Consider the following 19,805-nt stretch of genomic DNA (forward strand, 5'->3'; position numbering starts at 1 on the left):
AGGGGGCACAAGGGCCTACATCATATCACATTAATCACTTGAGAAATTATTGTTAAAATCATTCTACCACATGTATTTAGAATCATTCAATAATAATTATCATATTATTCATTATTGAAAAAAGATTCTCTATTATTCAAACTTGGTGGATGAGAAAAGATTTATTTTAATTATTAGCTGATAATTTTTAATTTAAATTAAAAAAATTATTTTTTTTATGATGTGATAATTTTTTATTGGATGGTATAAATTGTATGTGGTAGGAGGGTTCTAACCGATAATTTCTCCAGTCACTTAAGATGATGTTTGGAATGCTGCTTTTGCTGTTTTATTTTTTTTTAATTTTTAATTTTTAATTTTTATCTGATATAGTGTACTTGGTTATAGAATAGTGTGATCACATGTTGTAATGATTGGCAGCAATGACAACCATCTAATGTTGTGGTCGTAGTGGATGGTCCAACGGGCAGAGTATCTATCATTCGCTCGCTCTCTTATTGGCATCCCCTGAATGGTAGCGCATCACATATGATGCATGTAAACTAGTATCAAGGAGCAAGGACTTATTTGGGTGGGAGAATGCAAAGAAGAATTGGTCCTTCCACTTATGAATGGAGGAACGGCTGAAAGGGAAGTGGGTGATATCTTTTCAAAGAGAAATATATCACCAATCTCTATTTTGAAGATACAACTTCATATGGAAGAATGCTCGGAACATCTTAATGTGAAGAGGTATCCCATGGAGTAAAAAGAAATAAAAAAATGTAATTATCATCTATCAAACATTGGGGACGAGTTGAACAGGCTAAAGCGAGCAATTCAGCAAAAATCTCAAAAATTGAGAGTCTAAGGCCCACCCTTAGTGCTTTCTCATACAAAAGAGCAGGGCAAAGCTGATATCACGAGCAATTCGGCAAAAATCTCAAAAATTGAGGGCCTAAGGCTCGCCCTTAGTGCTTTCTCATACAAAATTATTCAATTCTCTCGAGAAGAAGTCATTTTGCCAAAGAAGCTGGCTATTTTAAGGTTATGCTTTTTGGAATCCCAAACTCTCTATGAATCCTTTTGAGATCATCATCCTCCAAGACAGACTTAATAGTGTCCAAAGTTTGATAATTCTCAGTTGTCTCTATGGCAGAACCCTCGCAAGCTCAAGCAGAAAACCCCAGATTAGCGGGTTCTTATCCTACTAGTTTTTTTTAGGGGAGAAGCTATGGAGACAAATGAAAAGAAAAGAAAAGACAACAAAGAAGACAAACCCATCAGAGATCTTAGGCCAAGAAGAAGACAACAACGGCTACCATAGTACTTTTGTCTATGTTTGTGAGCAAAGGATAAGGTGAATGGTGCCTAGGGCTGAGCAAACAATCGAAACACGAAGAAATCCATCAAATCCGACTCAATAAACATCGGTTTCAATCAGTTGACAAATATAAATCGGATAGAATCGGATTGAGGTTTATAAAAAAATCAATTATCTACGGTCGATTCGGTTCCTATACTTTTAACTCATATGAAATTGAATCCGATGGATGTAGTATTTCACAAACTTACTTTCATTTTGAGACGTCATCGTTTGGACTTCAATACTTCATTCTAAAAAATACTTTGTCATCTATTTGGATTCATAAAAATATTAATATTAAATTATTGATGGAAGCACATCAATTTGAGACAATTCTAAAATGAAAATTTTCAAATGTAATTGCTTTCAGATCAGTAAATCTTTTCTTTTCCTGCTTTATTTTATAAAAAAATTAAAAATAAATTTAAAATTTGTAACTCATAAGGTTTAGACTTTTTTTGCATTAAATTGATAAAAAAAAGTAAATAAGCTTAAGTGGGCCAACATTGGACTTAAAATCAATATTGGATTAATATTGAAGTCCAAACCGATACAACCCATCCGAACTCGCTGCAAACTGTTCACTTTGGTTTCAAATGACTTATACATGATAAATGATCAGCAGTGGGTTGAATTTTCTTCAACTCGATCAGTCGGATGAATTTTTTTTTTTAATCTGACCGAATTCGACTCACGCTCAGTCGTAGTGGCGCTTGCCTCTTCTTATGCCACTTATAGCATAGTCCGATAATAATGGTGATTCAAATGAATGGTTTGATTAGCTTATATGTGTCGGCATTCTGTTGGACACCAAAACACCGTTCAGACCAACATTATTAAATGTCCAATCAATGCATCGAAAAGTCCGCACGCCATGATGTCCTTTTGAAAAAGGGAGGCAAGCACATGTCTCCCATAAATGTGCACGTCCAATCATCTACCTAAGTTATGACCTCCCAAAGAGATAGCCACGGCGACGTATGACATCAGGACTCTTTACCTCATCCAGCATTTCAGTCGAGCCATGACTCGACATAACCTTGTCCTGAAGACTCATATTAGCATCAACATCAGAGACCTGAAGCCCGAAGCTTCAGTATCCATCCTGACCACCAATGCCACAACGAATGTAGGAATACTCTCTACTTCCTTCATCCAAGCCAAAAAAATATTTCAATCTTGGAAGTGGAGATAAATAATTTGCCCAAAGATGAATCATCCACTATTGCACTGGCGACCCAATGGCAGCCCAACATATATTCTCAATGGAAAGTGATGAAGCGACTGCCCAGCCTCTACCACCTAATCTTTTACGATCGTGTTGGAGGAGCTTCAGAGTCTTCTATCTATAAAATGATGAGCAGTCAGTCATCTTGCTGCTCCATTTCTTCTTCCACTCAGTGAAATCCAAAATCTGAATAAACTTAACAACATATAAGCCGTTACTCCCTAACAGCCAGATTATGTCACCATGACCTCTATTCTCTAGCGAATGGCACACGTTCTCGAAGACGACAGGTGCCTACCTTCGTTTATAAAACTCAACTTCTTAGGATCTTCTAGGTAAGTAAACACTTATTTCATATATCTTCTCTAGAGATTGATTTCATATGAATTAAAATCTATTTTTTTTATAGAACTGTGAGTTCTCTTAATTCTATCTCTGATCTCCATCCTCCACATCATATTTTTTGAACTTTCACTCATTTATTACACTTCATACTCGGCTCCTTATCTCTCTCTCTCTCTCTCTCTCTCTCTCTCTCTCTCTTTTGTTTTATGAATTTTTTTTAAAATCAAAATTTAGGTCTCTTCTGTTTGCTTTCGTGATAGGCCCCAACGCATTGCCATCCTTTGAACTTAAAACGGCTATCCACATCGATGGGCATTGCAGTCATTTTAAAAATATCCAGCAGCCGTATTCCTCCAACCGACCTCTGTGATTCTGACACGTACGATTAACAAACAAACAAAACAAACCCAGTCGCCTCCATAATCTCCATGACTTTGGAGTCGGGGATTTTTTTTAAAAATAATATTTTTAAAATACTTATTTTCAAACCCATTCCCATTCCTATTTCTATCCTATTTTTAAAAATATAATATTTAGACTAGCTGAACTCGATGCAGCAAAATTGCACATTGAATATGCTATTTTAGATTTAAAATCACATGTTCAACATATAATTTTAAATAACGTGATCTATCATGTTAAAAAATTTAAAATTTAAAATTAATATTAAATTTAAAATTAAAAATATATATTGAATATTCGATTTTAATTGTAAAATTTAATGAAATCGTACCTTCAAGATACGATTCCATATCTTTTTTTTTCTTTTCCATTCTCACTTCATATGGAGGAGCGTATTTTTTTTTTTTCTTTCCATTTCTGACTTTGTACCAAGGGACAAGCGGGGGGCATGATGTTGGCTCGGTCGAGGTCAAGGAAAGGGGGATGGCACCGGGCAATTGGGGGGGGGGGGGGTGCTTATGTTCGCACAGGGTGCGACCTTCGTCAGAGCCGAAGGGGAGGGGTGGTGGGAGCGTCGAGTGGCGAGGGACGTGGGATGCATCGCAGGGGGTGTAGGCTGAGGGCGCAGGGGTCGGGGGTTGCGGCACGATCAAGCGGGCGGTGGTGCCACGAGTGGTGCGTCGGAGGGAGGTGGATGCGGATCGACCATGGATAGAAGAAGGTAGAGGATCGTCGGAGGATGGGAGTGTTAGGGGGGAAGGAAGAAATGAAGAAAAAAAATTTTGATTAATAATAAAATATTATTATTTTATTAATAATAAATATTATTATTTTATTAATAATAAAAATGATACAATACAGCGTCAGAGGAGTGTGAATCAACGATAGATCGATAATCCCAACTACGACTAATACATTACCTTTTTTCCACCACAATGTCGGAGCTCAAGATTGACGGCCACATATTGCAAGTATCACAAGCCAATGCTCCCATATTTTCATATATCAAATAATAATATTATATTATCAATCAAATAATAATATTTTATTATCAATCAAATAATAATATTTTTATTAATAAAATAATAATATTTTATTACCAATCAAATTATAATATTTTATTATTAATCAAATAATAATAATTTATTATCAATCAAATAATAATATTTTTTATTAATCAAATATTTTTTTTCTTTTATCCCCCCTCTCCCTCCAAAGAAAAGGATAAGCTTTGTGGACTCTTATAGGAGCAACTCGCAACTCATCCCAAATGCATGACCATGTGGAATATAACCATGACACACCTAACAAAGAGAACAGGTAGATACGTCTCGCTAATAGCACGAGGAAATCCTCATCTTATTTTATTAAAATGCTGGCAGTGTGTGCTGCCACAATTACCCATTTGATGTTAATGCATTAGCACAAGAAAAGCAAAGGATAGGCTCTGTGGACCGTCTCATAGGGGCAGCTCACCCCAAATGCGTGACTATGTATAATATAACTATGATACACCTAACAAAGAGAACACGTAGATATGTCTTAGTAATAGCACGATGATATCCTCATATAATCTTATTACAATGCTGGCAGTGTGTGCCACCATTATCCCTTTTGATTTTAATGCGTTGGCACAAGAAAATCACTTTTTTTTTTTTGTTTTACCGAGAAAAGTTATAGTTGTATTGAATATTAATTAGATGATGCACAAAATGATGATAAATTTATTTAGGATGATCATTTTCTGAAAAAATTGCTGTATATCTAGATATATATGGTATCTACATACCAAAATTGCTTTTTCTTGCAAAAGTAGAACTACAATTGACATATTTTTTTGCATGCAAAAAACTTCCATTTGATTTTCTCAAACCTTGCCTGGGAAGAGTACTGCAAAACAACACCTTTAAATTCTAATTAAATTATAAATATCAATGAATAAAGATACCCTAAATTATAAACGTCAAACAATAACGGATATGTTTTTAAACAACACCAATAGTATTTTTTGCACAAAATTGGTTAGAATCAGATGTATTTCTTAATTGATGCATTTATTAGGTCATCTAAACATGGACATCTGAATTTGTCTAAACCATTGATGATGCACTAGAATGAAACATAGATAAAGTAGACACGTATACCTGTACCAAAAAAATATAAATTCATATATACACCTAAAAAAAAGTTTTCATGTACTCTATTATGGGAATAAATTAACTACAATATCTTACAAGATTAAAATTGAGTCTATTAACAAAATTAGGACCATCTGTCTCATATTAATAAGTCAATATGCATAGATACATAAATTTATATGTGTACACTTACAAATATATGCATTCATATGTATATCTTGAAAAATAATTTTCAAATTCTCTGTTAAAGCAATTCATCGGCTATAATATAAGAAAAAATTAGCACCACCCTCCTCACATTAATGAATGCATCATGACTGTACATATCCATGAGAGTAAACTATTTTTCTGAAATACTGCCATGCAGTGATTATTGAGGAAGGTTAGATAATGCCAAATCCAATACTTGGTAGGTAGGTTAACTAAAAAATATAAACCCATTGACTATAGTCTTAGCTAAGCAAAAAAAGAACTAATTGCATTTGTCGACATTCAACTATCATTAAAAGGATTTAAAACAAGAAAAAAACAATTGGAGCAGTCGATTGTTGTCCCAAGCAGTTGGGAGTCCCACCTACGCAACCAAAGTTTCGCGGGCTAATATGAGAGGGTTAGGGCAAAACGTAGCCCTCATCACACGACAACCACGGAGAAGAGGAGAGGAGATGTGCGACCGAGGCCGATCGGAGTGGTTTACGTGAGGTCCGTCGAAGCTGCTCGAAGAGGAAGAAAAAGGAAAGGGGAGCAAGCGAGCTCAGGGCTATCGGCGATACGGTGGCCCATTGCTTGGGCTCGATGCACGGTGGATTTTCATCGAACGGTGAGATCTGGAGTTCCGCACGCTCACCAAGCAGGGCATGTGTCCCTTCTCTTGTCACCCCGCGGAGGGAACCCCTCTCTTGTCCTTCCTCCTCGTCCCTCGAGGTGACGGCTTTCATGGTACCGACAGCGGGGGAGGTGAAAAGGGGTGGAAAAGGAATCCAGCTTTCAGCAAACAGCAGCCTTCCGGCTGAGTTTTTAAAGCTTTTCTAGTGCAACGCATTGCACATCTTTCAGTTCTTGCATAGCCCTTATGTATTAGCCCAAAAAAAAAAAAAAAAAAAAAAAAAAAAAGAGAAACTGATGCCACCTACTGAACTCTGATACATCTCACAAAGAGGACCAGTTGATACGTCTTATTTATTAATAGTATTAGTATATCCTCATATTATCTTATTACACTTCTAGCAGCGTCAGCATCGGGCACGAGAAAAGCTTTTTTTTGGGGGGTTTTACAAAGAAAAGCTTTGTTTATTGTTTTCTTCCGAAATCTCCTCGCATTCAAGGAGTCTGTCTGGCGCATTTCTTGAAGCAGGTACCCACGCAAGCTTCCATTCCCTCCTCCTCTGCATTGATACACAAAATAAAAAATCCATCAGAAGAACACGCTATTTGAGGATATTTTTTTTACCATAATAATATTTTTCACATGAACAAATGCTCCAAATTAATTAGCCCATTTAACCATCGCATAACTTGTGATGCCGTTCTTAGTCCAGTTGAATGCTGAGAGGGAGAGGGTAAGAAATCGACATAATGATGTACCTGGCTGCAGATCGCGGCATGAGGATGTGACGCATGGAAGGCTGCAACTGGGATCAACCTGTGACACGGACTTAGAATTACACAACGCCTCGCAAGAGTACTTGCAAATCCATGGAGACCCTCCATCACGCGTGCATACGCGGAAACATTCATCGTAGCACTCGTCTGCCGAGCCCAGTCCGAGCAGCAAGATTAGTATACTACTTTTCACCAAAGCGGCTCTGATACTTTTGGACTCCATCACAACACTCAAGCGGCGAAAATATTCTTCCTTTCGATCCATTTTGGGTCTGTGTATGTTCTTTTATAGCGTTTCTGTGCAACGTACTGCTTACCATGGTAACAGATACAAAGATACCAATATAAAATACACTGATTTTAAGAATGTACTCGGAGATTTAACAGATTCCATAAATATCCCCCCAAAAAATATGCTTTAATAGCCCCTTGATGACATATGTGTCCTAAATTCTAGATTTATTTTATAGTGTTTTTTCGAATTACGCTTTTTGGCGGGAATTACAGCATAATTTCTTCCCGTGTGAAAAATAATATTCTCGAGTACGAGCCTTTCCACACAAACAAATGCTTCATCTGGCTCATCAACCATTGCATAACATATGATGCTGGCGATCTAAGGAGAATTCAAGCTGAAAGCTAGTGTGCGAGTTAGGATTTAAGATTATGATATATGTAGGTCCTGACAGCAGCACGACGACGTGTCACATGGAAAGTTTCATTTGAGATCACAATTTGAAGTGTATGGGAGGGAGGACCACAACTTTTCCAGCAAATTCTAACTTTAGTTGTTCGAACAATGGGGGTCGGACTTTCCAGTATGTTGCTGAGCTCAGCCCAACCAACAACATCACCCAACCATAGAACTTCTGGCTACAATTGGCTCTGATACCTAGTGAAATTGTTCGTGCACTGCAAACAGTGTAGAAAATCCATCATGAAATGTACTATCTCATCCGATTAATCTACGTAGTCATTATTTTTCAATACATATTTAATATCTGCAGATCAATTTTTTTGTTTAAAAATTTTGTATGGCAAAAATATTTCTATCTTTTAAATAATTATGACATTATATATTCATATTATGATATCCTGCGTTCATAATATACACGGGATGTCGTAATTTTTTTCTAAAAAATAGGAGTATTTTCATCGTTCAAAGTTTTCAAACGAAAAAATTGACTTGCATGTATTAAATATGCATTGAAAAATAGTTAGACAAAAATGCTCCTCTCACGTTATGATATCTTAGGCCATATTATGATATTCTGGATTATATTACGTCACAGGATGTTATAATTTTTTTTTCAAAAGACAAATATATTTTCATCATACAAAATTTTTAAATGAAAAAATCGATCTGCAGGTATTAAATGCATGTTGAAAAATGATAACTACGTGAACCAATCGAACGAGATGATGCACTCGACATCAGATTTTGTACACCACCTGTAGTGCACAAAGAATTTCTCTTGATTCTATTACCTTTCTTTGAGAAGCAACAGATAAAAAGATCTCACTCCACATGAAAATAGAGGCCCGATACATTATTTTGTTAATGGGAGTGAATCATTCTAAATACATGACCATTGTACACGGGCCAAGCACATGTGGAGACATGTGAATGTGAACCTGCGCATAATTGGCAATTCCACCTATCATCATAGATGGGGTCACTAGCCGATCTAAGTCTCTTCTCACATAGAAGCAACCTTGCCAAGCTTGAGTCCATTTTATGCTTGACGTGAGATGGCTGATAGTTTTAGACGTAAAATTATTTCATTTACTCCTAGATGCAATCGCACAAGCAAAGCTACTTCTATTATTTCGTCCATCCATGTTATTCATGATATAAGTTTTGGGTTGGAATGGCTTTTTATTGTCTGGGAGGGTGGCGGATTTAATGACTCGTCCCGTTGCGTATCAGGTTCTAATAAAACATATTTACCGACCAACTTTCTAACACACCGTCAACCGACTATAATTATTTTTTTAATTCCCAATCCCTCTAAATTATATAATTTATTTATTTATATTTTTAATTTATCTATACTATTTATATTATACTATTAAATTTTATTATTAATTATTTTAATTTTGATACATAATTATTTTCATAATTATAAGTAAATAGTTAGAATTGTTTTCTATTAATAGTTACTATTTCTAATAAAGTATTTGTATAAGATTGATCAATTATTAAATTACATTATAAGTTAGTTAGTTATTTATATAATAAATATATATCAATAAATCAATTTATATATAATAAATTTATTAAATAATTTATTAAATTAAATTAAAATTATATATTTATATGATTTTTATATAATTATAAATTATAAATATTGTAAGTTTATATATTACTTTACTATATCATAAATCATTTCTAACCATCCTTCCATATTTCATCAAATATATAGGAGGATGAATAAAAAGTCTTCTCCGATATTCATTTTTCTTTTTCTATTCATCTTTCCTTTCAATCTATTATTCATACCAAATAAAGGGTTAATGTTTCTAAAAATACACTACTTTTGCTCATTAATTCCTTTGCAGCCGTGCTCACTATCCCATTAACAAAAGAGGTAGAGGTAGTTCCAAGAAACCATATGAAAACCCCAAAATTAATGAATCAGTCGGAATTTGATATATATATTAAGAAATAATTGTTAATCGACAACATTAAACGTTGCCAAAAAAATATTTCTAATTGCATTAGTTGACATCCGAGATACCATTAAAGAGGTATAAAAGGTTGAATTTAGGATGTTCAATTGCTCTTCCTAATCAAGTGGGAGTCCAACCTACCCAAGGAAGGTTAGGCCCCCTAATATGGGGTTTAGGGCAAAAGCCAAACCCTGATCACACGGCAACTATGTCCGACCATGGCAGGAGGGAAAATCGAGGCTGCTCAAAGCGACTCACTTGGGGTCCATCGAAGCCGCTCGAAGAGGAAGAAAGAGGGGAGGGGTCGGTGGGCAGCGGTGAAACAGGAGATGGCCTTGCACCGTCCACTGGCTGAGCAAGCAAGACGGAGAATAAGAGATAGTTGGCGGGCTCGACGGCACTCTGGCATAGCCCTCATGTATTACCAAAACAATTAGACGACACTTCCTACGGAACTTTGATACATCTAACGGAGAGGACCAATTGATGCGTCTGATTTATTACTAGTATGAGGATATCCTCATATTAACTTATTATTACTACGCTTGCACGTCTTGCATTATCATCCCATTTGATTTTAATGCATTGGCACAAGAGAAGTTTTTTTTTTTTTTTTTCCTCTCTCTTTTTTTTTTTTTTACAGAGAAGAGCCTAGTTTATTCTTTTCTTCCAAAATCTCCTCGGACTCAAGGAGTCATCTGTCTGGCGCATTTCTTGAAGCAGATACCCACACAACTTTCCATACCCTTCTTCTCTGCATCGATACATAAAATATAACAACTTAGCATAAAAACATGCTATTAGAGGATATTTTGACAATAATTTTTTCACATGAAGAAATGCTTCAAATCGGCCTATTTAACGATCACATAGCTTGTGATGTTGGTGTTCTTAGTACTGCTGATTGCTGAGAGGTAGTAGGTGAGAATTCGATATAATGACGTACCTGGCCGCAGATCGCGGCATGAGGATGTGATGCATGGAAGGCTGCAGCTGGGATCAAGCTGTGACATGGACGCAGAACCATGACAAAATGCGTCGCAAAAATCATGACAATGATCTTCTCCAGCACTCATGCACTGGCGCCAACAATTCGTAAAGCAATGTTCATAGGATGCTGAGCCCAGTCCCACCAACAAGATTAGCATAGAACTTATTACCAAAGTGGCTCTGACACCTTTGGATTCCATCACGAAACGGAAGCTGCGAAGAAATTCTTTCTTTCAACCTGTTTTGGGTCTATGTATTCTTTTATAATGTTTTGGTATAATTGCTTATCATGATAATGGACATAAAGATAGAAATATACAGCAAGCATCCTAAGAATTTACTCCGCAATGTCAATAGAATTCTAAGAACGCTGGAATTTGCTATTTATTTTCATTCAAGAAGTGCGCTTTTTGGTGGGCATGACAGCATAATTTTTTCTTGTTGGAACAATTCAACCGACCTCTAATTCCGACTCTAAATCGATTTTATTGATACAAAATGCCGACTAACAATCAGTTGGCCAATCTACAATCGGCCATCCTCAATCATCGACGACAACTCGGTTAATCTCAGACTGATGACCATCGATATATCAGAGTTACCGACTGATACTCATTCGGATCTCCTCGACTACCAACATACGATCGACATACCATTGTTACCGACATATAGTCGGCTTATCTGAAACTGCGAGCGCAGAAAGCGCATGATGGTCAAAACATGATCAGTGATGGATATAACCACCCATCCCATGATCACATAATACCGAAACATGCGGGATCTACGTGTCTAACCGTTACAAACGGTTATCAGCTATTCGTCTATAAAAAGAGGTAAATGAACAGCACTTGATAAGGTAATTCTGGACTGATACTCTGTCACTTTCAATATTCTATCTGCTGTTCATCACTCTCCACTGATTTAAGTATCGGAGGATCTTCATCGAACATAATTTCGGTCAGTATGAACTTCATTTTACAAGTGCTATTCTCCGACGATAGACGCAAGATTATAATCAAAAAACTAAATCACCATCTATCCTGGCATGACAAAAGAGCATCAATGAAACATTAGATGTATGCATTTGAATATTACCACACATGTTTGAAACCTCATCCCACAAAAATCTACAGTCTGTTATAAGAGTAACCAACATTGTAACCTTTCAATCTCAGTCTAGCATATAAAAGGATAGAATAAAGATACTAAACAAAAAGAAAAAAGAAGGTGCAAAATTATATCTGGAAATATCATTTGTGGCAGAATGTGTAGGTTAGTTTATCTGAGAAGTGTTCTGGCTAAAATCCTATGCAACTAGTATTCCATCTTAACAGTGATGTCTGTAAAATCCAAAGGCCTGATGAAATCACTTTATAACCAAAGAAAGCCTAGTCCAAAGTGTATTATCAAATCATAGTAAAAAAAAGGTCTAATCCAAAACCAAAAATATATATACCCTAATTTCTGAAGAGAGGCGAGAAACAGATGAAGAAGCTCAGAAGAAAGGAGGAAAAGCTGCTTAAGAGATCTAGCGCCGCGATTGACTGAGGAAGAGAAGTTGGGATCGGTGGCTGATCTAACAAATATTCTCCTCCTCCATTGGTAGAGCCCAGCTCTTCGCGTCCTGTAGTCACTACGAACGCACAAATTGCTACCTTGATACAACAAATAAAGATGTTAACGGAGGCAGTTCACAGCCTCCAACAGCAACAAACATAACAGCAGCAGCGACCATCGATGGAGGAGCCGGTGGCTCATACAGTGCCGTCTAGGCACAGCCACCGTCCTTCACGGCGTTCACCCTCATTTCCAAAACGACGGCCGTCTCAGTATTCTTACCGAGTCGAGCAACCATATTCTCGACATTCTCACCACACCGCCCATCCTTCGCGACGATCTCCTTCTCCTTGCCATGTATATAGTATCAAGAAGGGGAAAAGGCCGCATGAATCTTCTCCTTCTCCATCCTCAAATTCTTCAGGGGACTCTACTTCTGGTTTATCTCAGCAATGATGACTCAATGACTACGAGTGAAAATTTAAAGAGATCGATCACCGACTTGCCTGATTTCAGGTGGAAAGTCAGAAATCTTCCAGCGACTACGACTTTCACACTGCCCAACCTCTCTCTCGGTGCATCCTGGACGTGCCGATTCTGTCTCGATTCAAGATGTCGTAGATGAAGCTATATGATGGCTCCACCGATCTAATTGATCATCTAGAGGCTACAAGGCTCTCATGATGATCCAGGAGACAACCGATGCCCTCCTATGCATTAGCTTTTCGATGACTATTTGAAAGGCTGCTCGAGCTTGGTACTCTGGGCTGCAGTCGAAGAGCATAAACTCCTTCGAGTAGCTTAAATATTCTTTCGTGGCCCATTTTAGTACTAGCCAAAAAGTGTCACGGACCTCAGACAATTTCTTCTCTATCAAGCAAGGTGAAACAAAGACGTTGAGAGATTTTGTGGCTCGCTTCAACACGATCACACTTGAGGTCAGGGATCTCAATGAAAATATGACCATATTGATCATGAAGAGGAGTTATAAGGGATCCAGATTCACCTATTCTCTTGATAAGACTCTCCTCCGGACCTATACTAAACTTTTGAAGCGCGCATACAAGTATATTTGCATGGATAAGGATGCTTCTGACCGGCACCAGACAGAAGAAAAATATTAAAAAAGGAAGGAGAAGAAAAGTAGAGATCCGATCGAATCAAGTCGATCAATCACCAATAAGTGAGCTTCACCTCGACGACGGAGTCCAAAATCGAACAGCTATAGCAGGTATGACTCCTATATTCCTCTTTCTACTCTCCGTGCATAGATTTTGATAGAGATCGAAGGAGAAGAATATTTTTGACACCCCCCACCAATGAAAGCACCATCGAGGAGTCATGACAGGAAGAAGTACTGTCGGTTTCATCGTGATCATGGACATGATACCGAACAGTGCATCCAACTCAAGAACAAAATAGAGGCTTTGATTCGATGAGGCTATCTTGAAAATTTTCGACGAGATCGTCCGACTCAACCTCTCATCGACCAACAGTCTCAGCCACAAGCTGAGAAAATAATCAACAATCGATCAACGACGGAAGTAATTAATATGATCTTCGGGCAACCGAAGGATTGGGGGATAACTTTTGAAGAAGAGTCGGTGAAAAAATGACGACTTAATAATGTAATTTTTTTTTGAAAGATGATGCTCGAAAAATACAAACTTTCCATGATAATGCTGTTGTTGTCTTGATGACGATAGTAAATTATGATGTAAAAAAAATTTTAGTTGATAATAAAAGCTCAACTGATGTTCTTTTTTACTCGATTTTTTTTCAAATGCGACTACCGACTGACCGACTCAAAAAAATTTCGACATCATTAGTCGGTTTCACTGGAGATGTAGTTATCGTGGAAGAAGAAATTACGCTTCCTTTAACCACAGGAATGGATCCATAACAAAGTATTGTTCTCTTGACATTCACAATCATCCGAGTTCCGTCTGCTTACAATACTATACTTGGACGGTCTGGACTTAATGCCTTAAGAGCAGTAGTTTTAACATACCATTTACTAATCCGATTCTCAATAAAAAATAGAGTCGGAGAAATGCGTGGAGATCAACAACTTGCTCAACGTTACTTCCTGATCTCCATAAAGAATAATCAATCTGAAGACTCTTTGTCCATTGATAATTGGACCAAAAAGAAAATGAAGAAAGGGGTGAGCCAGTCGAGCAACTAATTTTTATCTCATTAAAAGAAGAATATCCTGAGAAGACGATCCAAATTAGATCGCAGTTGTCTGATCCAGAACGACAACAACTGATAAATCTACTAAAAGAAAATATCGATATTTTTGTTTGGTCGGTAATGGATATGCCAAAAATTTTTTCAGAAGTAATAACCCACCGGCTGAACATTGATCCTAAAGTTAGATCGGTGAGATAAAAGAAAAAACTTTTTGCTCCTAAAAGATAGAAGATCATCGACGAAAAAATCGACAAGCTCCTCGCAGCTAGTTTCATCAGAGAAACTAATTATTCTGATTGGCTCACCAATGTAGTGATGGTAAGAAAAGCCAATAAAAAATAGAGAATTTGCATCGACTATACAAATCTAAATGAAGCTTGTCCGAAAGACAGTTTTTTTTTTTATCAAAGATTGATCAACTAGTTGATGCAACTTTAGAACACTGACTCTAAAGCTTCATGGATATCTTTGCAGGCTATAATCAGATTCAGATGGCACCCAAAGATGAGGAGCATACTATCTTCATAACCGATAAAGGTATCTACTGTTACAAAGTAATGCCGTTTGATTTAAAAAATATCAGAGCAATTTATCAACGGCTAGTCAACAAAATATTCAAAGTACAAATTGGACGAAATATGAAAGTCTACGTAGAAGATATGCGGGTGAAAAGCTCCTAAATTTTTGATCAAGTTCAAAATTTGGAGGAAGCTTTCGGCACACTCCGACGACATCAAATAAAATTGAATCCGACTAAGTGTGCATTCGGAATAACTTTCGAAAAATTCTTTAAATTTTTTGTGTCACAATGAAGAATTGAAGTCAATCTCAAGAAAATAAAGGTTATCATCAATATGAAGTACCCAAGCTCTAAGAAAGAGATATAACAACTTAATGAAAAGATCACCGCATTTAGCCGATTTATCTTAAGATCGGCAAAAAGATGTTTGTCCTTCTTCAACATCCTGAGACAAGCAAAAGACTTCTCATGGTCGGACGAGTGCCGACAATCCTTCGAAGATCTAAAACAATATCTGACATCTCTGTCACTACTTACAAAATTGAAGGTGGGAGAAATTTTATATCTCTATCTGGCAACTTCGACGGAGGCAGTTAGTTCGGTGCTCGTCCAAAAGGATGAAAATCGAATTCAATGACTTATTTACTACACCAGCAAGGTGCTTCATAATGTCAAAATAAGATATTCAAAGACAGAAAAGATGATCTACGCTCTAATCATATCATCACAGCGACTTCATCCATACTTTCAAGCACATCCTATTATTGTCTTGACGGATCAGCTGTTGAAAATGATTTTATACCGACCTGATACTTCAGGTCGAATGGCAAAGTAGGCAATAAAACTCAGTAAATTTGATATTCAATATCATCCACGTCCATTGATGAAGGTATAAATTTTGATCGATGTCATCGCCGAATGTACCATACTGGACAGAATCCAACAATAAAATAAAGCAAGTTGAAACTCTCAAGCCCGACTTAACATTAGTGTGGGTGCTACATATTGATGGAGCATCCAACGCATAAGGCAGTGGAGCCGATTTCATCCTCACCAATTTCGAAGGGATTGTAACCGAATATATCTTTCGATTTAATTTTAAAGCTTCAAATAATCAAGCTGAGTATGAAGCTCTCCTAGCCGGTTTGAAAATTATCAAAGAACTTGACATAGAGAACCTGAAGGTCTTCACCAACTCACAGTTGATTACCGGATAAGTCAAGGATGAGTTTGAAGTTCGAGACCCCATTATGATAAAGTATTTTCAGAAAGTGAAAAATCTTAAATCAACTCTAAAATATTTTGAGATCTCTCACATTTCAAGAACGGAGAATGCTCGAGCTGACGTATTTTCTCGACTTGCAACAACTTCATTCAACTCACTGGGTCGGACATTCATCGAATGCCTTAAATAACTGAGTATTGATAAAGTCAAAGAAGTGCTACAACTCAACGATGAATCAAGCTGGATGGACCCAATCATCCAGTACTTGACTGATGGAACTCTACCTACAGACCCTTCATAAGCCAGATGACTAGATGGATGGCCTCATAATATATTTTAATGAATAGATAACTTTGTAAAAGATCATTCTCTCTTTTCTTTCTGAAGTGTTTGAGACCAGCAGATGCCGACTATGCACTCCAAAGAGCTCACGAAAGGATTTGTGAAAATCACTTGGAGGATAAATCTTTGACTTATAAAGTTTTACGACAAGGATATTATTGACCCACCATGAAGAAAGATGCAGCTAAACTCGTTCGAAGATGTGAACCATGTCAAAAGTATGCAAATATACAACATTAATCGACTAGTCAGCTGACGTCAATTGTTGCACCATGACCCTTCGCACAATGGAGAATTAACATACTCGGTCCTTTTCCTCCAGCATCTGGTCAGAGAAAATTCATAGTAATTACCATTGATTACTTCACCAAATGGGTAGAAGCTGAATCTTTGGCATAAATCACCGAAAGTAAGATAGAAGACTTTATTCAGAAGTCAATCGTATGCAGATTTGGTCTACCACATACCATCATCATTGACAGTGGTCGATAATTCGACAATCAGAAAGAGTTTCGTGCGAAATTTTATATTACGCACAAACTCATATCAGTCGGCCATCCACAATCTAATGGTAAGGTGGAGGTAACCAACCGAACAATTTTATATGATCTCAAGATCAGACTGAATGAAGCTAAAGGCCTCTGAGTAGAAGAACTATATCCGATCTTATGGACATATCGGATAACTCTTCGCATACCAATGGAAGAATTGTCATTCAACCTGGCCTATGGAATAGAGACGATGATTCCACTTGAGATCGGATTGCCATCGGTAAGGGTAGAATAGTATAATGAGCCGAGCAATTTAGAATGTCAGAAAGTTGATCTAGACTTACTTCCAAAAGTCCGACAGCAAGCTCAAGTTCGAATAGCAGCATATCGATAAAAAGTAGCCCGATATTATAATATAAAAGTTAAGTCGAAGGTCTTCTATCCATCCAGGAGACCTGATTTTAAGAAAAGTAGAAGTTTCAAAACCTTTGGATCAGAAAAAATTATCTCTAAATTAGGAAGAACTCTACAGAATAACCGAGATACTTCGACCAGATGCATATCGACTAGAAACTCTTGATGGAATAATTATTTTTCGAACTTGAAATATCGATAATTTGAAGATATATTATCAATAAAATTGTTCACATGTACAATATTCAGAATGAAATATTAGAATTTAGAATCGTGAAAGCTTCAATCAACTACATCTACAAAATGACATTAGGCTGATAAATAATCGATCAATTTTTACCAACCACATCTCGATTTTCTACTATAAAAATCAACATGCCGACTATATTTTAATTTTTCATTGTAAAAACCGACTCTAGTCGAATAACTATTTATGCCGACTTAGTTTTAACTAAGCAGAATATGATGCCGATTCAACTCCGATCGAATCGAAAATACACCGACTTGACTATGATTAGTCGAAGGATATTCGACTTACCACCGTCTATCAAATATCTAAATATACTGACTTGACTACGATCAGTCAAAGGATATTCGACTTACCACCGTCTATCAAATATCTAAACATACCGATTTGACTACGGTCAGTCAAAGGATATTCGGCTTATCACCGTCTATCTAAATGCCTAAAAGGCGTATAAGGTATATCAACTGACACTTGACTAATGGACAAATGCTGCTACAATTATTATTGAACGTCCGATTCATAAATGGGTAATCGGTTGTCCGACTATGATTCCGCAATATTGAAAGTACAAATATGAAAAGAGAGTTTGTACATATAAATTTTTTTTTCATTCATTGAAGAGAAGATTACAAAATTAGACCCAAGGTCTGATTATAAAATTTGTCTGATTACAAAAAGGAGAAAGAAAAATATTACATCGATCACCTGTCAGTTTCTTCATCATCTTGCTCTGGTACAACCTCGATAGTTGGATCAGATCCTGGTACAGTCGGTGCATCTCCTTTAGCCAGTGCGACATCCTCTTCAGTAGCCTCTTCTCCCAAACTAGGAGAAACGATGCTGCTCAAGCCCAAGTGCAGATATAATTTTTCGACCGTATCTCGGTCGTCCTCATATCCGACACAGTAAGAGGCAAATATGCCTTTAAGAATCTCCTACTTTAATTCTTCTGAATCCTTGAAGTTCTCAATAGCCAGACTCAGAGTACCTTTCGCCGACTCAGCTTCAGCCTTCGTGAAGGCCGATTCAGCATTGACCAGTGCCAACCTCTCCATGGTGGCCCGATGCCTTCCGCGCTTTGCTTCCAGCTCCTCAATACATCCATCTCTCTCTCTCCGAAGCCGACTGATGGAGTGCTTCTTGCTTCTAATTCGAGATTCTAGAGATGTGATGTTCTGATGAGCTGACTCAAGCTCGGCTCTAGAGGACTGTAGGTCGGTTGTCATATGGGAGATCTCTTCCTGAAGCTTCTTCTCTCGTTTAATTACCGCCTGAAGTTGTTCAACTGCAGCAGTCTTTTCGACGTTGACGGTCGCCACCTTATCCATCCATGACTGATGAAAGTCGGTAATTTTTTGATATCCACTCTCTAAAGTGTGCATATCGTGTACCCACTGAAAAAAATAAATAAATCAAGTCAGATAAAAAAAAAGAGAAGAAGAATTGTCAGAAAATTATCCTAAGTATCATCGGATAAAAGAAAAAAAATATCTCGGACACCATCCGATTCTTCCTGTTCTTCCTATCAGTCGAGAGAAGAGCAGCTTCGATGAGTCGTCTAGCCAATAATGGATTAGCCAGAGCTAACTCACCAGTGGGGATTTGGATGTCGAAGAAGGTGGGAAGGCCCGTGGACGACCATCGTCGACAGAGGTTGTCGGCACCTTCCCCCGATCTCCAATCGACGATCACGTGCTTGAGACCGCCATGAAGTCATTGCTTGACTGCACCCGAGATCGCTCTACTGGAGGAACAGCTTGCGCAGCAGTAGATTATTCGGGTTCGATCGTGACTGCTGATTCAGTCTGAATCCTCATTGATAGAGCCGTTGATGGTTCTGTCGCAGTCCCTTCATCTCTCGCCATCCTAACTCCAGCGGACAACGCATCAGTTGCAGAAAGCGTTGTCGAGGTTAACAATGCTAGGACCAACTCGAGAGCTATCTCTGATGGAATGTCGGATTCTTTTGCCGGTATCGATGGGGTGTCAACCCGACTCTTTCTCGACAGTCGAAAAGATCCAGTATCGATCGCTGTCCTCTTCTTGGCAGTATGCAGACGGATGTCGGCAGTCGAAACTCGTGCCCTCAT

The sequence above is a fragment of the Elaeis guineensis genome, chromosome 2 (genome assembly GCF_000442705.2).
Source record: "Elaeis guineensis isolate ETL-2024a chromosome 2, EG11, whole genome shotgun sequence".
Classification (NCBI taxonomy): Eukaryota; Viridiplantae; Streptophyta; class Magnoliopsida; order Arecales; family Arecaceae; genus Elaeis; species Elaeis guineensis.